This window comes from Polyodon spathula, chromosome 1, assembly GCF_017654505.1.
Source record: "Polyodon spathula isolate WHYD16114869_AA chromosome 1, ASM1765450v1, whole genome shotgun sequence".
Lineage (NCBI taxonomy): Eukaryota > Metazoa > Chordata > Actinopteri > Acipenseriformes > Polyodontidae > Polyodon > Polyodon spathula.
Window position 1 is genome coordinate 25348378 of NC_054534.1, and position 21371 is coordinate 25369748.

Genomic DNA, 21371 nt, shown 5'->3' on the forward strand with positions numbered 1-21371 from the left:
CCAGAATGGTTGCCAAGCGAGCCTCTGGCAAGGCATGAACTAATCTTATAAATTTAAAGTATTATTTACATTTTTTGTAAATTAGCAAGTAAAGTGATACTGCTTTCTTAATGCGTAAACCTGATATTTAAATGTAGCAATCTAGTAAAGTTACAAAAATAAAAAAGACCACCATAGTTGCTGAGCTATTAGCAGATTAGAAAAAAGTGTTAGGATTTTTTTTATTTTGATTTTAGTGTTATTAACCTGTTTGCCATTTACCACATTGACATATTTTTTAGCTTGAAACACTATATTAAACTATATTACTAGATTTGAACAGAAGCGATGTTAGTTATTTATTTGACACAATCCATGACACAATCCATCGATTCGTGAAACTATTAAAACATGCAGATTGACAAATATGTTTATTATAGAAATGAAATGCTTATAATCCATCGATTATATATATATATATATATATATATATATATATATATATATATATGATATATATATATATATATATATATATATATATATATATATATATTTTATATATTATATTATATATGCTAATATACATGTTATAAAATACATACATCATTATTTTATTGTATTTAACGTTAATAAATAATTTTGGCAATGTGTTTATGTATTAATTAATTTATGTATTTATTTTTCAGTGAGAGTAGTGCAGGGAAAGAATGTTGCCCTCGCAAAACAAATAATAAAAAAAAAAGTCATCAGGGGGGTATGAAACCAGGATCACCTGCTGCAGCAGTGTTCCAGGTAGCCATTACAGGACAAGATGAGGAAAAATAGCTGAAAAATGTTGTACAATGTTTTTAAAAAAAGAGAAATGAACAAAAGAAAAAAACATATTTTGCCTTTGCAGAATTTGATGGAGCCTACTGTAAATATGTGTGCATTTTGGTAGATAAACTGTAAAAAATGCAGAGAAACTTGACAAGTTATACACAAGTCCTTTAAAATATCTGGGGTTCAGCAGTTACAAATCTGAAAGAACGTCAAGAAAAATCTGAATTCCACAAAGTTCTAGATGTCCAACTTCCGCCTAACCCTGGGAATGAACTGTCTGGCCATCCAGTCCAGGGTACTCTGTTCCCTCTAAACAGAGCCCTCACAGGTCGGGAAGGAGATCTAACACCAAGAATCATTCAATCTCTGTCACAGTTCACTGTTAAATAAAAACAAAATCCTCCAAAATTTGTCTGTGTTTTGTACGATGCGGAGGGGGCAAGTAGATTTTTCTAGCATTTTGTCCCTTGGACAAGAAGTTTTTTTTCAAAAATTGCACAGCTCAGAGCCTGAAGATGATATTTGCTAACCACTGTATTACACAAACACAGACACCTGTACAGACACAGCACAGACACCAGCAGCACAGACACTTGTAGCATAATTTCATTACAGACATTTTCCACATGTTGAATGTGTCATCGTGATCACCCACAGAAACTAGATGTTTAACATGACTAAGGTTTCACCTGACCTACTGGAACAGTGATAGCTTGATGAATAATAAAAACGTACATGTTTAACTGAAAACAAACACAGCGATATTGCAGTCTTTATAGCATGTGCCGAACTGACAGTTTCTGTTTCGCTCATAAACTTGTAGGTTTCTGTATGCTATCAAGGTGTGTTTATGATGCCTCAAACAGACAAACATATTGGCACCATACACTTAATAGAAGATAATTAAAGAAAACATGTTAAATACAAGGATTTAGTGAACATTGACCACAAATTAATATGACAGACAACAATACACAATTTCTGTTAGTTTAACAATCTTTATTTTTAAAAAAAACAGAAGCACTTACCATTTCAAATACTTGTTCATGACAAAAGCACCGTTACATAAAAAAGATCTGTAAAAATGTATTTGAACTAATTAAAAATATACATTAATTGATTATAAACCATTACACAGTAACTAAGCTGCATTATAAAGTCAATAGCCACAAAACGAGGTAAGTATTTCCAACATTTACTGAAGAAGATTGTTTTGGCAACACAGTAGATGAAGGTGAAGACAATGGAGTTAGATTCATGTTTGAGAAAAACTGTAACAAAGGAAATGGCTACAGAACAATATCACAGACATACCAAAATCCACAATCAGAACAATAATCAAGAAGTACCACAGAACAAATTCAACTGAAATGATTGAAAGAAGTTGACTGCCAAAGAAAGTTACGGGTACAGAATCATCCAAGCAGCTAAAAAAAAATCCAAGATTAATAACCAATGACTTAGAGGCATTAGGCATACTAGTGCATGAACAAACTCTACAAAGCACCTGAACACAGAACAGCTATATGCATGAAGACATCGTTGCAAACCACTTATAAAGACAATTCATGAAACAAACCATCTCAAATTTGCCAAGAAATCTGAACTTGAATCTGAAGCATTCTTCAACAATATTCTGTGGTCCAATGAGACTAAAATATTAATTTTCTCCAAAAATGGACCACAGTATGTTTAGAGAAAATTAAAAGGGGTGAAAGCCTTCAACAACAAACACCTTGTTCCTACAGTTAAACATGTAGATGGTTAGATCATGATGTGGGGGTGTTTTAGCAGTAGAGACATTCATGTTATTGATGATTGAATGACTGCAGCCGTGTATCAAAACATTCTACAAAGCAGAATGATACCATCTGCTAATAGGCTGATTGACAGAGAGTTTAACTTCCAACAGGACTTCAACTCAAAGCACTCTGGTACGGCTGTTCGATCTGGAATTCCTGAAGAAAACGAGGAGAAATGGCCTTCACAATCACCGGACCTCAATCTAAAAGCAATACTCGAGAAAATATGCACGGCAGAATTAACAAATACTTTAAATAAAAATGTTTGGGTTTTTTCTGTATAAAGATTGTTTGGTAAAGTACAAAAAACTATGTATTTCACTTTTAACTTTTTTTTTTGGTTAAAGTTTACTAAATGCTTGTCCTTAATCTGTTACCTTGAATTATAATATAATAAGTGTAGGGTGCCAATATTTTTGTCTGTGACTATTTTTTTTGATTATTATTATTATTATTTATTATTATTTTATTATTATTATTATTATTATTATTATTATTATTATTATTATTAATTTATTATAATTTTATTTTTACACTCAACAAGCAATCATTTAACTTAGATATTTTTTATTACAATTATTTTTAAAATAATGTTAAATGTTTGTGTTATACATCAGACAGCAAATCATTGTAGGTTACTTCATATACCACAACATAAAGTTTGTTTTCATTAAAAAAAAGTTTTATATCATGTAGTATTATGAATGATACATATATAATGTAATAAACCATTGTATTTTTTAATTAGTATACTTTTTTGATTTCCCCCAAAAGATTACTAAACACATTCTGGTACATTTTGTTGACCAGTACATAAAATATTTACTATGGCAAATACAGTTAACTAATTTGAATTTAGAATGAAATGTATCTTTTTTTTTTTTTTTTTTTTAATCAATTTGTATTTTTACCAAAATGATTAAAAACAGTGTATAAGGCTTGCAGAAAACCATAAACAACTTACATTTTCAAGAACTGGATAATGACTTTAAAAACAAGAAGTGTGACAGGCCACCAGACTGAGAATATATTGAAATATAACATAATATAATATAACTGCGACGATGCCTCTCAACCCACTACCTGATGTCAGGCTGAGAGCTGACACTGTGTTATAATGATCTTTTCCAGAATAGATGGATTTCTTCTAATTTGTAATTGGTCAGTTATAGTTCTGCCTAGTGTATTTTTTATAATAATTACTTAAACAAAATGAATTATCAGTTAGCAGATTTTAACTTTTGAAAATAAAAAAGGTACATAAGAACATAGGAAAGTTTACAAATGAGAGGAGGCCATTCGGCCCATCTTGCTCGTTTGGTTGGTAGTAGTTTATTGATCCCAGAATCTCATCAAGCAGCTTATTGAAGGATCCCAGCAGGTCAGCTTCAACATTACTGGGGAGTTGGTTCCAGAGCCTCACAATTCTCTGTGTAAAAAAGTGCCTCCTATTTACTTTTCTGAATGCCCCTTTATCTAATCTTCGTTTGTGACCGCTGGTCCTTGTTTCAGGTCAAAAAAGTCCTATGGGTCGACATTGTCAATACCTTTTAGAATTCTGAATGCTTGAATCACATCACCACAGAGTTTTCTTTGTTTAAGACTGAATAGCTGCAATTCTTTTAGCCTGTCTGCATATAACATGCCTTTTAAACCCAGAATAATTCTGGTTACTCTTCTTTGCACTCTTTCTAGATCCTTTTTGTAGCAAGGTGACCAGAACTGAACACAATATTTTAGATGAGATATTACCAATGCATTGTAAGTTTTAACATTACTTCCCTTGATTTAAATTCAACACTTTTCACTATGTAGCCAAGCATCTTGTTTGCCTAACAATTAACTTTTGAAAACAACTTCCTGAGCTCAAAAAATGATGTTTTTTTTTTTTTTTAAACTTTGTTTATTGGTTTTTACCACAAATAAAAACAAGTAATTGTTACAGTAATAATTATAACAGAAGAGACAGAGAGAAAGAGAGGGAGTAAGATACTTGGTTTCTATAAAGGAAAATTATGGAATAGTCTGAGTTTGTCAACACAGCAAAGAAAGGGTTGCCATACACCATAACATTTCCCATGCTTTCCCCTAGTGTGAAATGTATTTGTTCTAACTTAAGAAAAGGCATAATATCCCTAATCCAATGAACAGGGTATGATTGGGGGGGGGGGGGGGGGGGGGGGTATTATTATTTTTATGTTTTCTATGTTTTGCTGCACAGGAAACTCTGCTACATTTTACTTTACTAAACAATTCAAAAAGTAACAGGTATAAATATAAATATGCACAGCATAAAAATTCTATTAAAAAAAGCCATTAAGGATAGCTGTCAATGTTCTCTATGTAAGCAAGTTGACAGCACCTAACAATGACCATGTTAGAGTATTGTTCTTGATCTTCTTGTACTGAAAGATGTTTACCTGTTCACACGCTCCCTCTGCTGGCCTTTAACATGATACAATTTCAATTCTTATTTTAAAAGACAAGATGTACATGTACTCAGACTTGGTTTTAGAGCTTTGCTTTTACACTTGAAACCTTTGTGGTTTTATATATTGTGTGTATGAGTAGAGATGTCATCTATTTTAGTTGGTTGAAATGAGAGGAGATACAGTACCAGGTAGTCATTTTAGTATTTAAATAAACAGCTATGGCCAAATGTTTTGCATCACCCTATATAATGAACTCATTTTTCTTCATAATGTCGAATGAAACCTGCTGAATAAAGTTACGTTAACTTATTGAATTACATACAGGGCCGTAGCCAGTCATGAATAATCACAGAGGCACTTATGCATACTAAGTTCCTGTGTCTATCGGGGGCAAGCTCCCAAACCCCTACCTAAAATGACATCATAATATTCACAACATGTGTCCTCTAAACCAGTGGTTCCCAATCCTGGTCCTGGGGACCCTGTGTCTGCTGGTTTTCATTCCAACTGAACTTTGAAAAACTGATATTTTGTTTAATTAGACCTTTTTAATTGGTCAGCTCTTAAACGGTTAAGAATATAAGAAGGTTTACAAACGAGAGGAGGCCATTCAGCCCATCTTGCTTGTTTGGTTGCTAGTAACTTATTGATTCCAGGATCTCATCAAGCAGCTTCTTGAAAGATGGGATGGAATGTATTTTATGGCAAAGCAATACAGCCTGAATAAATAATGATTGGTATAATTTTAACAAAGGGCCGTGCCTCTTATCTGGCTACAGCCTTGACATATGGCTTTGTAGTTTTCCATATACTTAATCAAAAATGGGGCAAAAACTTTTAATTGTGACATTTCGAAATCTAAACATGAAATACTCCACTACTATTATTGCTTCCAGTCGATTTTTGCGATATCATTCTGCAAGCATGCCTCCCCTGTAAATGCAAAGAATATTAGGTATATGTGTACATAAACTGAACTTGTGAAAGATGGCTATGGGAAATATTAAAAAACAACAACTTTAGGTGCACATGCATTTTGTGCACTCCATCTTTCTTCTTACTTATATTAGGCCTGAGGTCATTGTCATGGTCACCATAACAAAAGGGTATGATATTAAGCCTGTTCTGCGGTCTTACCATATGGAAGGCCAGATTTCTTTCTGGAGTCCTCTGTATCAAAAAATGTTTCATGTTATTCCCAATGCCTGTCGCAAGAGGCATAACAAAGCTGGATTCGAAAAGTTAACAACAACCTGTGAAGAGTAACATCAGACTTTATTGTATATAAATCAATGTTTGCATACACTTTCTTAAAATAATAATATGAAAAAGTTCAATAAGCTATAGAAACGTAATTTGACAAACATAACACAGCAATGAATTGCAAACAAAATCAACAGTTTTACACACTAGAAAAATAATATTACATTTTTGGGATGTAATATACTGACAATGAGCATGACTAGTTAAATGATAACCACGACCATCTGCTGCTGACAGAGGAAATTAGTGCACTTTGGCAGAAATGAATTCTCAGACACTTAACATTGCTGTCAGTTATAGAAATTATACCACAAAAGGAACATGGTGGAAATATATGAAGGGGTCAATACTTGCCTGGCATGAGATTCTCCAAATTTGTTTCCTTTATTTGTGTATTTAAAAGATGCACTAATAAGCAATGCAGTAATAGTGTTATTTCATGATTACAAACACTCAGTCCTAAAGTAAGAAGTAATACTGAAATAAACTTGGTTTGTAAACAAATGTTTTGACAGGGTCTTCAGTGTATCCACACATCAGGAAAGTCCCTCTATCTCACATGGAATTGCAAATCATCATACAGTAACAGAATGCTGCCTTATTTGTGGGTCAAAAACAAAATACACCATTTTGTTTTCCTAAACTCCTACCTGGACCTATGGTTATTACCGGTATTTCTCATCTTCATCAATTCAATTGCCTATAATTTCTGTCACCTCTATGTCCGCCGCTGGTAATTACAGGAAGCTAACATAACCTTACAGTACTGACCTTTTTTCTTGCAAGCATGGCTATTTGTTGGGTCATGTTCCTCGTGAGAATGTTTACATCTGCACATTGCCCTCCAAGCTGCTGGGTCGAAGCCAGGTCTTTTCTTTAACCAGAAGCCCCCAGCTTCCTCTGGTCGAGTAGGGATGAAGGCAAAGGCTTTGCATTTACATGACTGGGCAGTGCAGGGCACTGCACACTGATACCTAGATTAAAGACCAGACACACACATTCATGATAACACTATGAATTATTATCGATTTCAATTATAGTAAGGTCTGCTCATTTCGACCATCTAAGGTACCATCTAAAAGTGGTCTTCATAGAAAGGTCTTTATGGGCAGCATGTACTCTCCATGTTGATTCATCTGTGTGGTAACCCATATCCGACTAATCAACTAATCAACCTAATCAACTAATCAACCCCAGCCACCTGAACATAATAAACCCAGGCAGGTAGGGGAAGTTAACCCCATCCCTGCCAATTTAAAGGGCAGAGCTTTGCTCTGCCACAACATACCATACAGATTAATTAACAATTGGCAGCTAAAGCATAGTGAAGTTAAGTTATTGTGTAAGAATACATCTAGGAACTAAGTGAAAATGAAACAGGCTTCTTTGACCAATATTTAACACAACCATCATCCATCTTCCCGAGATGTCAAGCAGCAGAGAAAAAAAAACAATGCAAGTAACATACGTTGTTTACTACCAGGAAATTGAATAAAATAACCAGTTAGGATACAATTATTAAAAATAAATCAATAAATAAATAAAATTTGTACAAAAGTCAAATTTTAACTGTGAGTTAATATCAGTTATTATTATGATTTATATATTAACTAGGATATGTACCATTTACAAGGGGTCCTGGAGAATAATACATACATTGCCAGTTGAATACCTAGAATTCTCAAGATACTGTACCAGTCTGATGTGTTATATACAGGATGTATCACTTATAGTCCAGCACACTGAGACATTACAACATGATCACTAAAGAAGCACACGTTGTTTCAGGATGTGCACATTGCAATAACAGCCGACTCACAATGTTATCAGTTATGCACTCTGGAATACAAGGTCTAGAAATGCATTAAGGGCCAGGGGTGCTGAACCGAAGCTGTATATTTACTGTGAAGTATGGCGTAACCAGATTGAGAAAACAGCTCCGACATTTTCAATTATTTTAATGTTTTTCTGTTGTGTGTCAGCATACCGGACCTGTTTGTATTGCCTTCAGTGCAGCATCCCTCCCTGGATCAAACAGTTATTTCATTCTCTCTCCGAATTGCTCTCTGTGCATGGCTTTGGCAACTGACAGAACATCGCCCTTTTTGCAGGGACAATTGGTCTGATTGTAAACCCTGTAAATAAAATATACCCTTGTGTCATTGCATGACTACATACACTGTACAAACGCAACTCCTGTTCTCCTGTTCTATATTATAGTACCCAAACAGGAGCTGGACACAAGCCATACCTACCACATCATAGGACTGTAAATATGTGTATGCTTAAGTCAGTTTCTGAGGTTAACTTTAGGGTTCCTTTTTGTGAGATAAGGTTAGGGTTAGGGTTAGGGTTAGGGGTAGTACAAGGACCTGATGAATATGTAAATTGTTCTTTATTATTTTGTTCTTGAGAGATGCATGGGATTCCACAATGATTAGGTCTGTAATCCAGAGTGTTCAATCTCTTGAAACTATGCTTCAGGTGAAACATCAGTAATGTATGCAGCACTGGATACAGAAGCACCTGCCAATTTTGTCTAATTTTAGTTAGTTTTGCTGAACATTCCACGGTCACCTAGGTTACTTTACCTTTTGGTAGTCTGTAAGTCTGAGATGCTGATTGTATTACAAGAATACAATCAGGGATCACTCATCCCAGTTACACAATGTATATGCGACATACAACAAGGGTTTTCGTTTTTTGTCCCTCCCCTGTAGGTTCCCCATTTATCAAACATGACATATTATATACAGTATATTTCATAACATACTGCAAGCTACTTATCAGATAAAACTCCTGTATCATGTAACACTAGTTGTTCTAGACAAAAAACAGGAATTTGCAAACATAAATCTTGGCAGTTTAAAGATAAGCAAACATTTCTATTCGGTTTATAAAAATATGCAAACAAATCATTTTTCCATTAAGTTTTATTGACATTGCCTTTATAGAAATTGTAAACTGAATTGTAATCAACTGTAAAATAAACAAAACACGCAATCATAATAAACTACAGTACGTAGTAATACCAAAAAGAAACAGTAGTAAACGTCTGTCAAATGTTTTAATGTAAAAATTACGACACTGAAAATGTCTTCTTCCTTTTTAGTAGAATAAGAAGAAGAAGAAGAAGAAGAAGAAGAAGAAGAAGAAGAAGAAGAAGAAGAAGCTTTTCTTTTGTCATGTTACCGTTATAAATACGATTTTAAATATAACAAATTCAGACCTGGACCGCGTGTACATTTTGGAACTGTATCTTAGTGTTATCATGTGTACATGTTTTTGATTGCCCTAAATTTGACGTATACACCTGCAACTTGCTGTAAAACAGATTACACAGATGCCGTGGTTATTTATTTATTTATTTATCTATCTAACTAACCTTTAGTAAGAACTTGTCGTCCTTCCTTTGGACATAATGCAGATCCTGTTTGGGTTTTATCCAGATTGTTCCATTTTTTTTACTTTCTTTGCCTTCTCCCCAGAAACAGGAAACGTGTTGTGACTTGCAGCTCCAGTAAAACAGCTTCTCTCACTGCACTCTCTGACTTTCGTTGAGAAGCCATCTAGTTTGTACGCTTCTGCATTTCAATGATATGAAACACCACCAGACAATATTTACATCTTCATTTCTTGCCAGATTAATATAAATGGGACTTCAATTCAATCTGGAGCCAAATGAACACTGGCTGAACACTCTAGGCCAACAAATCCTACACAAAAGTTTTGCTGTCAGCTGTTCCGTAACGTGATGTCCACTCTGTTTACAAGAAGCGGATCCATTGTTTGGTGGGAGGGGTTTCGTGTGACATAGAGGCAGACAAGCGCAGTGCCGAAATGTTCCTGTCAGGACAGCTGAGGAAGTCGGCGTCTCTGGTGACTTTTTTTTTTTTTTTTTTTTTTTTTAAGTAACAAAAACGCTTATTCACTGCCAAACGTGAACTACTTTAGAGGTGTAATGACTGTTGTATAGGATACTGACCTTAAGGTTATGGTTTCGGTGTAGGGAGAGGATTATTCATTGTTTTATTAACAATAATATGATCAGGGTTGGGCAAAATACTCAGGAAATGTATTTTCAATACAAAATACTCAGAAAACAATGTATCAAAATGCAACTTACTTTGGAATTACTGTATTTTCAATACAATTGAATTTGGAAAATACAATTTAAAATTACAAAATACATTTAATAAACAAAACAAATGATATATATATATATATATATATATATATATATATATATATATATATCATCTGTTTTGTTTATTTAATTCTATAGCAAGCAAAAACCTTTGAATATTCAAACAGTATTTATTTAATGTTTAACATTAGTGTACTAGACTGATGTGTGGCACTGTATAGTTCTCTATCAGTTCTCCTTCACCAAAACAAGTTCTTTGGAGGTCACGCGACAGCTGATTTCTTTGGGGGCTGAAAATCAAGCCAGCAAAAGAGAACAGATGCTCAACAGGACCAGAGGAAGGAAGAATGGTATTAAAGCGTATAAACAGCTTCTTTATGAAAGGATCTCAAGCTCAGCTTTGTTGCTTGTTGTTGAGGGAGTACTTATCTGGGAAACTTCTTTGCTATCAGTGAAAACAAAGAAATCATCATTTTCCTCTTCAAGGGGTATTTAAATTTCAAAGGGTAATTAAATTCTATATAGCTGCAGTTTAATATTTAAACTATTACTGACAATGTATTTCGGAGTATTTTGAAATTACAAAATACTCAGGAAATGTATTTTCGATACAAAATACGAAATACTTTTAAATTGCCATTTCATTACCAATTACAAAATACAAATGAAATGATAATACGTATTTTAATTATATTCGATGCTGCCCAACTATGAATACGATAACCAATCAGAGTGCAGTGTCCTGACAGGAACATTTGGTGGTTTGTTAAGAACAGCCAGACGAGCAAGGATGACCAGCAAACCCAAAGTCAAAAGCCTGTATTTTGTGCTCTTAAAAGAACAAACGTTCTGGTTCCAATGCACGCTGTTGCCCCAAGCAACAAAGCTTACTGCACTGTACCATCACACCCAAGTTAAAAAACAGAGCGCTCCTACAATTAACCCAAAGAATACACCGTGATGCTTAAAAACCGCCAGAAACGCGTTATTCCCTCCTACAATACAGTACCTTTCAGTAATTGTAAACCTACCGTATGGAATGTGCAGGAAATCTTTTATCTGTTATTTTATTATAATTTGTTTTAACAGATACAATATGCTTGTATTGTCTTTATCTCTGTCGATACCAGTGCTGCATGATTCACAAAGCAACCACAAGGCTTTGCTACATCATAGTAGCATATGAGTCACAAACAATGTAAATGTAAATGTGATGCGACCGGGCGAGACTGAAGCGATGGGACAAAATAGAATTTCTGTCTGTTATTTTGTCGCACGGCAGCTAGGGAACTGATCAATGGCCGCCCGGTGTGAGCAGGCTTTTAGGGTTAGGGTTAGGGTCAGAGTTAGTCTTAGAGTTGACCATGCACCATCAGACCGAAGCTGTGATGGCCACATTACTGCACTGTTACACACATGCTAACGAATCCACACCAACCTACAAACTAGTTGCTCAATGTGCACTCACTGTGGTAAGCAATGATACAGAAGGCCACTAGAGGTCAGCATAAAGTAAGTTGACAACGCACATAGGGTAAGGTCTTTGCCGGCATCTAATGATCAGTGCAATAGTTTCCTGGATTTCTGTCAGTAGAAAACTGACAATATTAGATCTCAAATTGTGTCTTCACCTGCTGTTGCTTCTTTAGTTATTGATCCTCCAGCTTTCACTGGGACTGTTTTAACTGATTTTGTAGAGGTTACCATCTGGGTCTGTCTGAATTAGTTGCCAAATTAAACCCTACCACCTATTCTTTAGAGTCTAACGTTTAGACCCTACTCCCACTTCCTTGTTCAAATTTTGTTTCTCATCCGCATGTCCATTTGTTATTAGTATTATTAACAAATCACTAAGATCTGGAATTGTTCCTTTACCCTTTAAACTTGCTGGTATTACTACTTTATTAAAAAAAAAATAATAATAATAATAATTTGTACTCTGATGTGCTGTGCAATACAAATCTTTTCTGGCAAAATTTTAGTAGCGACTCAACTTTAGTCACATCTAATGTCTAATGACCTTTACACAGCACGGAAACAGCCTTAGTTAAAGAGGTAAATGACTTATTGAGGACTGCAGATTCAGGCTCTCCATCTATTCCTGTTCTTTTGGACCTTAGTATGGCCGTTTAGAGAACTATATTGGTGTTTTTGGCTCTGCTCTTCAGTGATTCAAGTCTTATCTGTTTAATAGAAGACAATTTGTTATCATAGGTAGCTGTAGGTCTAATCTACTTGCAGACTAAACCTGATACAGCTTTGGCTGTTTCTGTACTTAATAACTGCCTGACTGAAATTAAAACTTGGATGCAGCAGAATGTTCTGCAATTAAATCTTAGCAAGACAGAGGTTATGTTCTTGGGTTCTCCGGCACCAGCTGCGTAAAGTTGGTAGTTTTAGTTTGGCCATTGATGGGCTTGAGATTAGTCCTACATCTGAAGTAAAACGTTTAGGTGTTAATTCGACTCTACATTGTCTTTTGAGGCCCACACTAGAAATGTCTGCAGAGTATTTTTTTTTCATCTACGAAATATCGCTCACCTTAGATCATATTTTTCAGTGCTTGATGTGGAGAAACTGATACATGCCTTCATTTCATTGAGAACTGACTAGTGTAATGCCGTGTTTGCGGGTGTTTCTACTAATGTTCTTAATAGGTTACAATACATTCAAAATTCTGTTTTAACAAGAAAAAGAAAGCATGACCATGTACTCCAGTTTTAGCATCTCTGCACCGGTTACCAGTTAAATATAGAACTGACTTTAAGATCTTGCTGCTGAACTTCAAGGCCTTGAATAGCCTGGGTCCATTTTACATCAAGGGAATGTAGCTTTGCTGCTACATTCCCCAACACAACTTGTGGTCAGCTAAAAATGATCTCCTTTCTGTGCCAAGAACAAAATTACAAACTATGGAAGATCGTGCCTTTTGGTCTTTGGCCCCTCATCTCTGGAACCCTTCCAAGGTCTGTCAGGGACGCAGTCTGCGTCTGTTTAAATCGCACCTCACTCATTTGTATACATTGGCTTATTGCATAGTATAGTTCTTATTGTATTGTTTTATGTATATTTATGTATTTTTATGTAGTTTATGTATTTTTTAATGTAAAGCGCTTTGAGATTTCTTTTAATGAAAGGCGCTACACAAAATAAATAATATTATTATTATTATTATTATTATTATTATTATTTTTTATTATAAATATGTCTAAATATTTTGTCACACTGTAACATTCAAAAGAAGGCAATTGTAACAATCTTTTCTGACTAGTTGTAACATTGTAAAATTAAGGGTCAGAATTAAACCAAAAAAAAACAACAGCACTATAATTTTGATACTCCACTGTCAATGTGACAGTCTCATGCTTTAGATTCTTCTGGTAAGAAGACCATTTTCATTTGTAGAGCATAATATCTATCATCCATAATAGGTTTATTATTTCCAAAGCATTTTTAATATATATATATATATATATATATATATATATATATATATATATATATATATATATATATATATATATATATAATACAGCTATTTGTTTATTAAAATAAATAAATAAATACATTTAAAAAACAAAAAGATTAAGCTAATATTAAACACCCTTAAGTCTTAATCTTAAGTTTTATTCAATGCCATTTATAATTTTACAGATTGATTTGAAGAGACTGAATGAGAGCAACAGTGAGATTTCCATATGGGGTGCCACCTCCTTTTTTATTCAATTCCAGAGTTCTAACCTAGGAATATGTACAGGTAAGTTATGTAACAGAAAACATTTTTGGAAAAAAGCATCATCTTTACCAGAAACCCTTTCCTGATTAGAGAAAGCTGTCTGGAGCAATTGTTCATTATATTGTTTATTTCTGTTACTTGTACAACTCATCACTAGATCCATCTCTGTGGATCTGTGCATTGCATGAAGTTCGACTTTAGCTCTTATCACTTAGAATTTGCCTATACTGCAAATTTGTTTAATAAACACAGTAAAAGCAGTTCTAATTAGGCCAGCTCTCTGGTAGACACAATGAACAGGACCCTGTTCCACAATCATCTGATACGACAGGGGCTGAAGTGGAAGTCTGGGACTGGCCAGGCATGAATGAAATAGTGCAATGGTTTTGTACTAAGTAAAAGGGGAAGCTACAAGGTTGAAACCTAGAATGGCACTAAATTAGTCATTTTGTCATATCTTGGCGTTGGTCACCCATTGCAGCACAACAGGACCATATCATTATCAGCTTGCTCTTATATCAGGAAACTGTGCAACATGCTTTCCAACTCCTGTGTGTTTCTATTGCTACTAAAGCTGTGGTCTGCTCATGGCTATGCTGGATTTTTTCAGGTAGACAGTGAACACACAATAATATAATAATAATACACCCTATGTTTGGAGTGGAATGGCCACCAGATGGCACCACAAGATAACAAATGACTACAGAAACATGATAACTCATAAAGATAGGATGTAAAATAAATGAAGCAACTGTATTAATGTTTAACAATAATAATAAAAAAAAAAACAATAATACCTTAAAATGCAGTTGAGCATTAAATAGGTGACCATCCTTTCTTTTTTGTGCATAACAACTATTTGGATGGGCTATATTGTGTGTGGAAATATGAATATCTTTTAAAAATACATATTTTTAAATATAAAAAAGAGGCTACCGTTTCCTTTTTTACGCACGCTGGGAGTGCAAAACAATGGTAAATTTGTTATTATTATATTTGAAGTAAGTAATATAACTGAGCCACATCAGTGTGTATGTGTGTGTGTGTGTATACTATATATATATATACACACACACATATATATTGTATATATACACACACACATACACATATATATACACACACACACACACACACATATATATATATATATATATATATATATATATATATATATATATCCAGACACACACACACACAGAGACACACAGAACACACACATACACAATGCTAGTAATCATTTGTTAATAATATGTGTTATTTGATTGGTGTTTATTTAAAGGTTTACCATTGTTGATTTTAGGACAGCTCTGGTATTTTTGTTTGTTTGTTTTACTTTTTTTTTTTTTGTCACTTCACCCCTGATGCTGTTGAGTTATATTTTTGGGGTATGGTGTGATTATTCCAAACAAGACCGGTGTAGGGCATTCACAACCCTAATAATTCAGTTATTTTTGTCCATATTTTTGTTTTTTGGAATATCCCACTTTTCTGCTGTTCTTTACAAACAAACTTATCTGTTTTTGCTTTGCTGGCTCGTCTAACAAAAGGTGCAGCTGGGCTTTTGTAAAATGTTCTTGCCTCTTTCTTTTGCTCGCCTTCCTCATCTGCAAAACTGCAAAGAAATATATAACTCCAGCTTCAGGAAGCTCTTCCTCTTCTCCATTCTTTTCTCCATTTTACTTTAGTAGCTGTATTACAATTCACCTGTATTATGTTTATCTTATCAAGAGTAAGTGCTTTCTCCACCCAAAACAAAAAGAGAGTTAGGTGGAAAGAGAAACAGAAACAGCAGTAAGCAAGAAAACACTGGTATAGCCTGAGCTTGGGGGTTGTTTTGGGGGGTTGTTTTGAAGAGTTTGTATGGTTTTTGTTTAAATCTTTTATTTGTTCCTGTGTATTGTTTCATTGGTTTTGTTGAGTTAAAGTGCACCAAGGCTATCTCAGTGTCTGTCTGTCTGTCTGTCTTTCTTTGTTTTTTCTCTCCTTTGTTCCTTTTATATCATGTGGTCAGGGGCTTGATTGATTCCACCAATCATCCAGCCACAACTTGGCCACATTCCAGACTTTTCCATTCACATAATCAATTACACAGTCATTCAATCAAACAATTAAGCCATACCGTGGAGCTGTGCAAAGGGTGGCCATCTTGGTTCCACCTTTACCAAGATGGCTGCCTGCCACTAAACTCTCACCAGGCCTCTGCTCTGTCACATGGATGAAAACTGATTTAATACATGATAGCAAGTCAGCTTTTTGGTAAGGTAATATTACTCTACTATGTTTTGAAAATAGATATGTGACTGGGTAACAGATTCTTTTATGTTTGGTAAGTCCCGCTTACGCACTGAAAATTACACTTTTTGAAAATAACCCTCTGTGTGCGATATGATATCCTGGCTGATGTAATAAGGTGCATAAAGAACAATGGGTTTGTGTGTTTCCTTATCAAGCAAGGTGAGGTCACTACACCCTCTATGCAAATGAGCCACAACTCTCACACCTTACAATCGATCTAAACAAAAAGGGGTAGTCTTAGTACTCTAGTACAGGTTTTTTTTTTTTTTTTTAATGAACACAGCCAAACAGGTTCCAGGAAAAAAAAATAAATGTTATCTGGAGAAAACACTGAACAGCATCCTTTCCATAAACACCTGACTGTGAATTATGAAGGTGGAGAACTGGAAGTCTGAGACTTGCTGGGCACGGCTGAGGTCATCTTCGCACACATCTACACTTTGAGTCAAATCATTTATTTTCCTTGCTATTTGGAGAGTAAAGCATATTACAATTATTATTTCAGAATTAATTGCTAAATGTTTTTTTAAGACAAATGCTTGCCATTGAAGGAGCATTGTCTTTCTCAGACCAGTAATTAAGCAACTGGCAAATAATATTTGCCATCCTCAAGTTAAACAACCTTGGTTTTAAATCTATTCTATTGTTCTGTCGGCGGCAGAAAGTGTGCATTTCAGTTTGAATTGGTACTTTCCAGGCCAAATTAGGATTAGGAGCTGTCAGAAATCCCAAAAGGGATTGGTCAGCTGCAGATCGCTAACCAGCAGATAGGCGTGTCCCAGTAGAGTTTCTCCTGATAAAAAGAGTCAGCTGATACACCTCTGGGCTGCTGCAAGGCCATTGGACTAAGAAGGTCCACGCAACCCGGACAACTAATTCTGATCACCGGTGTTTTAATTGGTATACAAAACAAGGATTAGTTTAAGGATATGCAAAAGTATAGGAGCAAGGTGTATTAGCGGGACCTGCATTGTTAGTGGAGTGGTGCTCGCTGTCTTCCCAACACCTTTTGTTTGTACTTTGTTCTGTAGTTTTTTATTTTGCCTTTCTGTTTGTTGTGATGTATTTCTGCCGTGATCTATCACTGCTGATAGTGTCATGCGAGTTTCTGTTGTATGTAAATAAACCCTGCATGCCTGAGTGGTGTTGTCAATATCACCTCTGTGTGGCTCTCCTGTCTCTCCACGGATAACCCACACCCCCTATCATGAAGCGGTGTTTAATTTTTAATTTCTATTCATCAACATTGCGAACATACAGTACTGCATGTAATCATGTATAAAACAATAATGACAATGTAATGTATCACCTAGTTAAATTTTTAAGACCCTATTTAGATTTTTTACCATTCACATTTAGAGTGTATAACATGTAAAATAATGCACTGTAAAAAAAAACAAAAACTGTTGATTTGACGGTAAAAAACTGGTAGCTGGGTTGCTAATAATATACGGTATAAAAAACAATATCACAGTACATCATATTACGGTAAGATTTTCTTGATAACCATCATTTGTACAGTAAAAAAATGTTATCTGGTGAGCGAATTACCATATAAATAATGTTATTACAGTAAAACCGTGTAAAAATAGTATCATACTTCATGTTTTTACATACTACAGAGATTTAAAAACCATACATTTACAGTAAAATATCATAAAAACACACGATTAGTAAAGTTAAGCAAATTAACCTACCTACCACAAGATCGTGACCCCACAGAATATGAACAAAACACATAAAATGGTGAGGGAACACAAAGGACATGTAAATTTACATATAATCGTGCAACCACACATCACATTTAACACACAATAACACAAATAACACTGCTAAAACACTACTAATTGCAATCAGACCTGCAATGGATTCTGGGATTCCGGTTTTAATGTAATTAGATGTAATATCTACAGTATTTAACCATCAACGCTACCCATGTTTTTTTTTTAAAGAAACGTGGTCTGTTAAAACAATGGAAAATACCTGTTTTTACTTTTTTAATGTAAAAAAATGTTTTTTTAAGGAAATGTTCTGTAAAAATAAACATATTTTCTTCTTTTTAGTATGCAGGTAATTTGCTGTTAAATTTAAGGTAAATTGTCATTTTATAAGAGAAGGCAATTTACCCTCACTTCTACCATAATTTTACCATTGAATTTACGGACATTTTTTACAGTGTGTAAAAAAAAAAACACTTAGTATTACTTTACTGGGGTGCAAACACTACAGGAAATTTTTTGGGGAAAAATTAATCCCACTGTGAACAGGCTGGCTTTGTGGTGTGACATCAGGCCAGGAAATGAATGAATAGCCACACCAGACCGGTAATGAATGAATGCACTGGTGTGCAGATTTGTTGAAAAATAAAAGATTTACGCAAAACAGAAACAAACACTGAACTCAAAACAAAACGGCACAGTGGCCAAAACAAAACAGACGGGTACAAAACAGACACGAAACAAAAACAAGTATCGTGCTGGTGTAAACCAGCTCGGGTAGCAATTGCTCTCTAATACTGACTCACGTCTCTCATTCCGCCTCTTAACACACACTCTCCGTTTAGCCAAAACTGCTTGTTTTTATATTGTGGCCGAGGGATTAACTGGTTATTAATTACCTAGTTTATCCCTCGACCACATTTGCATGGTCAACAGCCAGTTTGTCAATAATCACTTGCTGTTGACCACGCATTCTCACGATTCTATCTGGATGGGGCATTTTAACCCATTCCATCCTGTAGACAATAATAACAATAAAAATTGGGTGTTTTTAAATACAGAACACAGTACATTTCAATAATAATAATAATACAATAAATACAAAATAATACAGGGGAGGGGTGTACCCCATCGCACCCACAAACATTTTTTCGAATAGAAACTGATTAAAGACACTTATTTGCATAGACTACTACAACTACTTACATACAAATCTAATTAGAAAGGATAAGACAATATTCTGCTCATTATTTTACATTTATTCAAAATTCACAGCAATAGCTGGGGTGTTGTGCAGCACACCAACAAATGCTATGGTGCTCCTCGTGTCTTTATATTCTGATTTACAGAATAGTGTCAACATGATCTAGGATCAGCAGCGGTTTCCTCTAAACTGGTGGTTTTCTTTTTGTTTTTGCATTAGAGTTCATAAATCATAATTGACTGAATAGAAATCTTACAAAAACAACAACAACAACATTTCATAGCACCTTTTACAAACAAGGCTTCCTAAAACAATCCTAAAATCTCAGTTCAAAAAATCACAGTTTCTAAAAATAATGATAACCTGCCTACTTAACTGAGCTTTTAGTTTAGTAATCGCAAGTGAAAATACCCAAAAAAACTCCAGTGACATATCATACAGGATGTGACATCGTACATTGCAGAACAAAGAACACTTCTCTAGCTGCTGCAGTGACATCAGGTTGACAGCAACTGGATTAGGGCAGCTTGCTCTGGGTAACAAGAACACAGCTCACTGGAAAACATCATTTGCTTTTCTATTCCAGATCAACACAATTTGGTTCAACGGATAAGAAACTAGTGTACTAGGATCAAATCACACTCAGATTTTTTTTCTTACAAATTATTACCCATTCTATATGGTACTGATAGCATTTTTTTAAATTATTAATTGCATCAATCTGAAGTTGAGATTTGTAACACATCTTTTTGTAGAAATCTTGTATTACACAGAACCTGTGGAACACTGAACACTCGTGGGCACAAGTCCTCTTGAAAGCTAGGGTTTCGATTCCAGTAGAGCCAGAATATTTGCCAGTGTAACCGCGCTGAGGATACATTACGTAATGATTCCACAAACTTCCCAGCAGGCACTGCACGCAAGTTAGCTGTGTCATCACCTTGCTCTCTTCCTGTGATGACCTAGGCAGTAACATTAAATATCGTGATTAAATATTCACTGTGTTTGTTATACATTACATGGTGGAACGCAAGTGCAAATGTAGCGAGTGAGTACACCTTAACAGGGTGCTGCCAGTCCTACCACTTCTATACCATGCGTGAATGGTGTAAAGTTAACATGTGGCGGAACGTAGCCTAAACATTAGAAGGAAAGAAAAAATCTGATCAAATAAAGGTACAGTATTATGTCAAAAGTCTATTCTGACTTAATTAAATGGAAAATATCTTTGTACTGCAGCTCTAAAATATACATTTTGAATTCCACTGAGGGCTTTCCAATCTTTAAACATGTTGAGCACACAGAACAGTTAGGCAAGTTTATAACTAAGGAAAATTATTATTTATAAACTAACAGTTTGGTTGAAAATTTACCAGTTTATACAATAGGTTTGAATATATTACAAAATATATTTAGTATTAAACTACTAATAAAAGGTTTCATGGGGCTAAAAAAAATTCCCTGATCAATATTTTTGTTTTGAAAAAAAAAAAAAGTCACATAAAAAACCTGAATGACATGATTTTTTCTATGCAAAAAAAAAAAAAAAAAAAAAAAAAATCTGTGGATTACAATTAGAATATGTTAATTATTTATATTTCTATTTTATTTTACTTTAAAGCATCTGTAGAAAAACATTGACACATTGAGGTTACATGTTAGAAACAAAAGCCCATTTTAACTTTACCTTTATCAAGTTGATAAAACATCTATACTTGATAGCTAATGGAAGAAACTGATAAGCAGAGGTTACAAGTTTAATTAGCATTGACCAGTTACAGTTTAATAAAACATGTACTTATTCGTACTCTCTGTGTACCATGTAGTGAGTGTAATTATATGCTGTTGATTCATTCATTCTTTAAAAAACCAGAGAGTGAATCACACCCTTTCACACACACCATTGAACTTTGTTCACAACAATGAACTTCAAGAGCTGTCCTGGTAGCTTAAACAGACAGACAGGA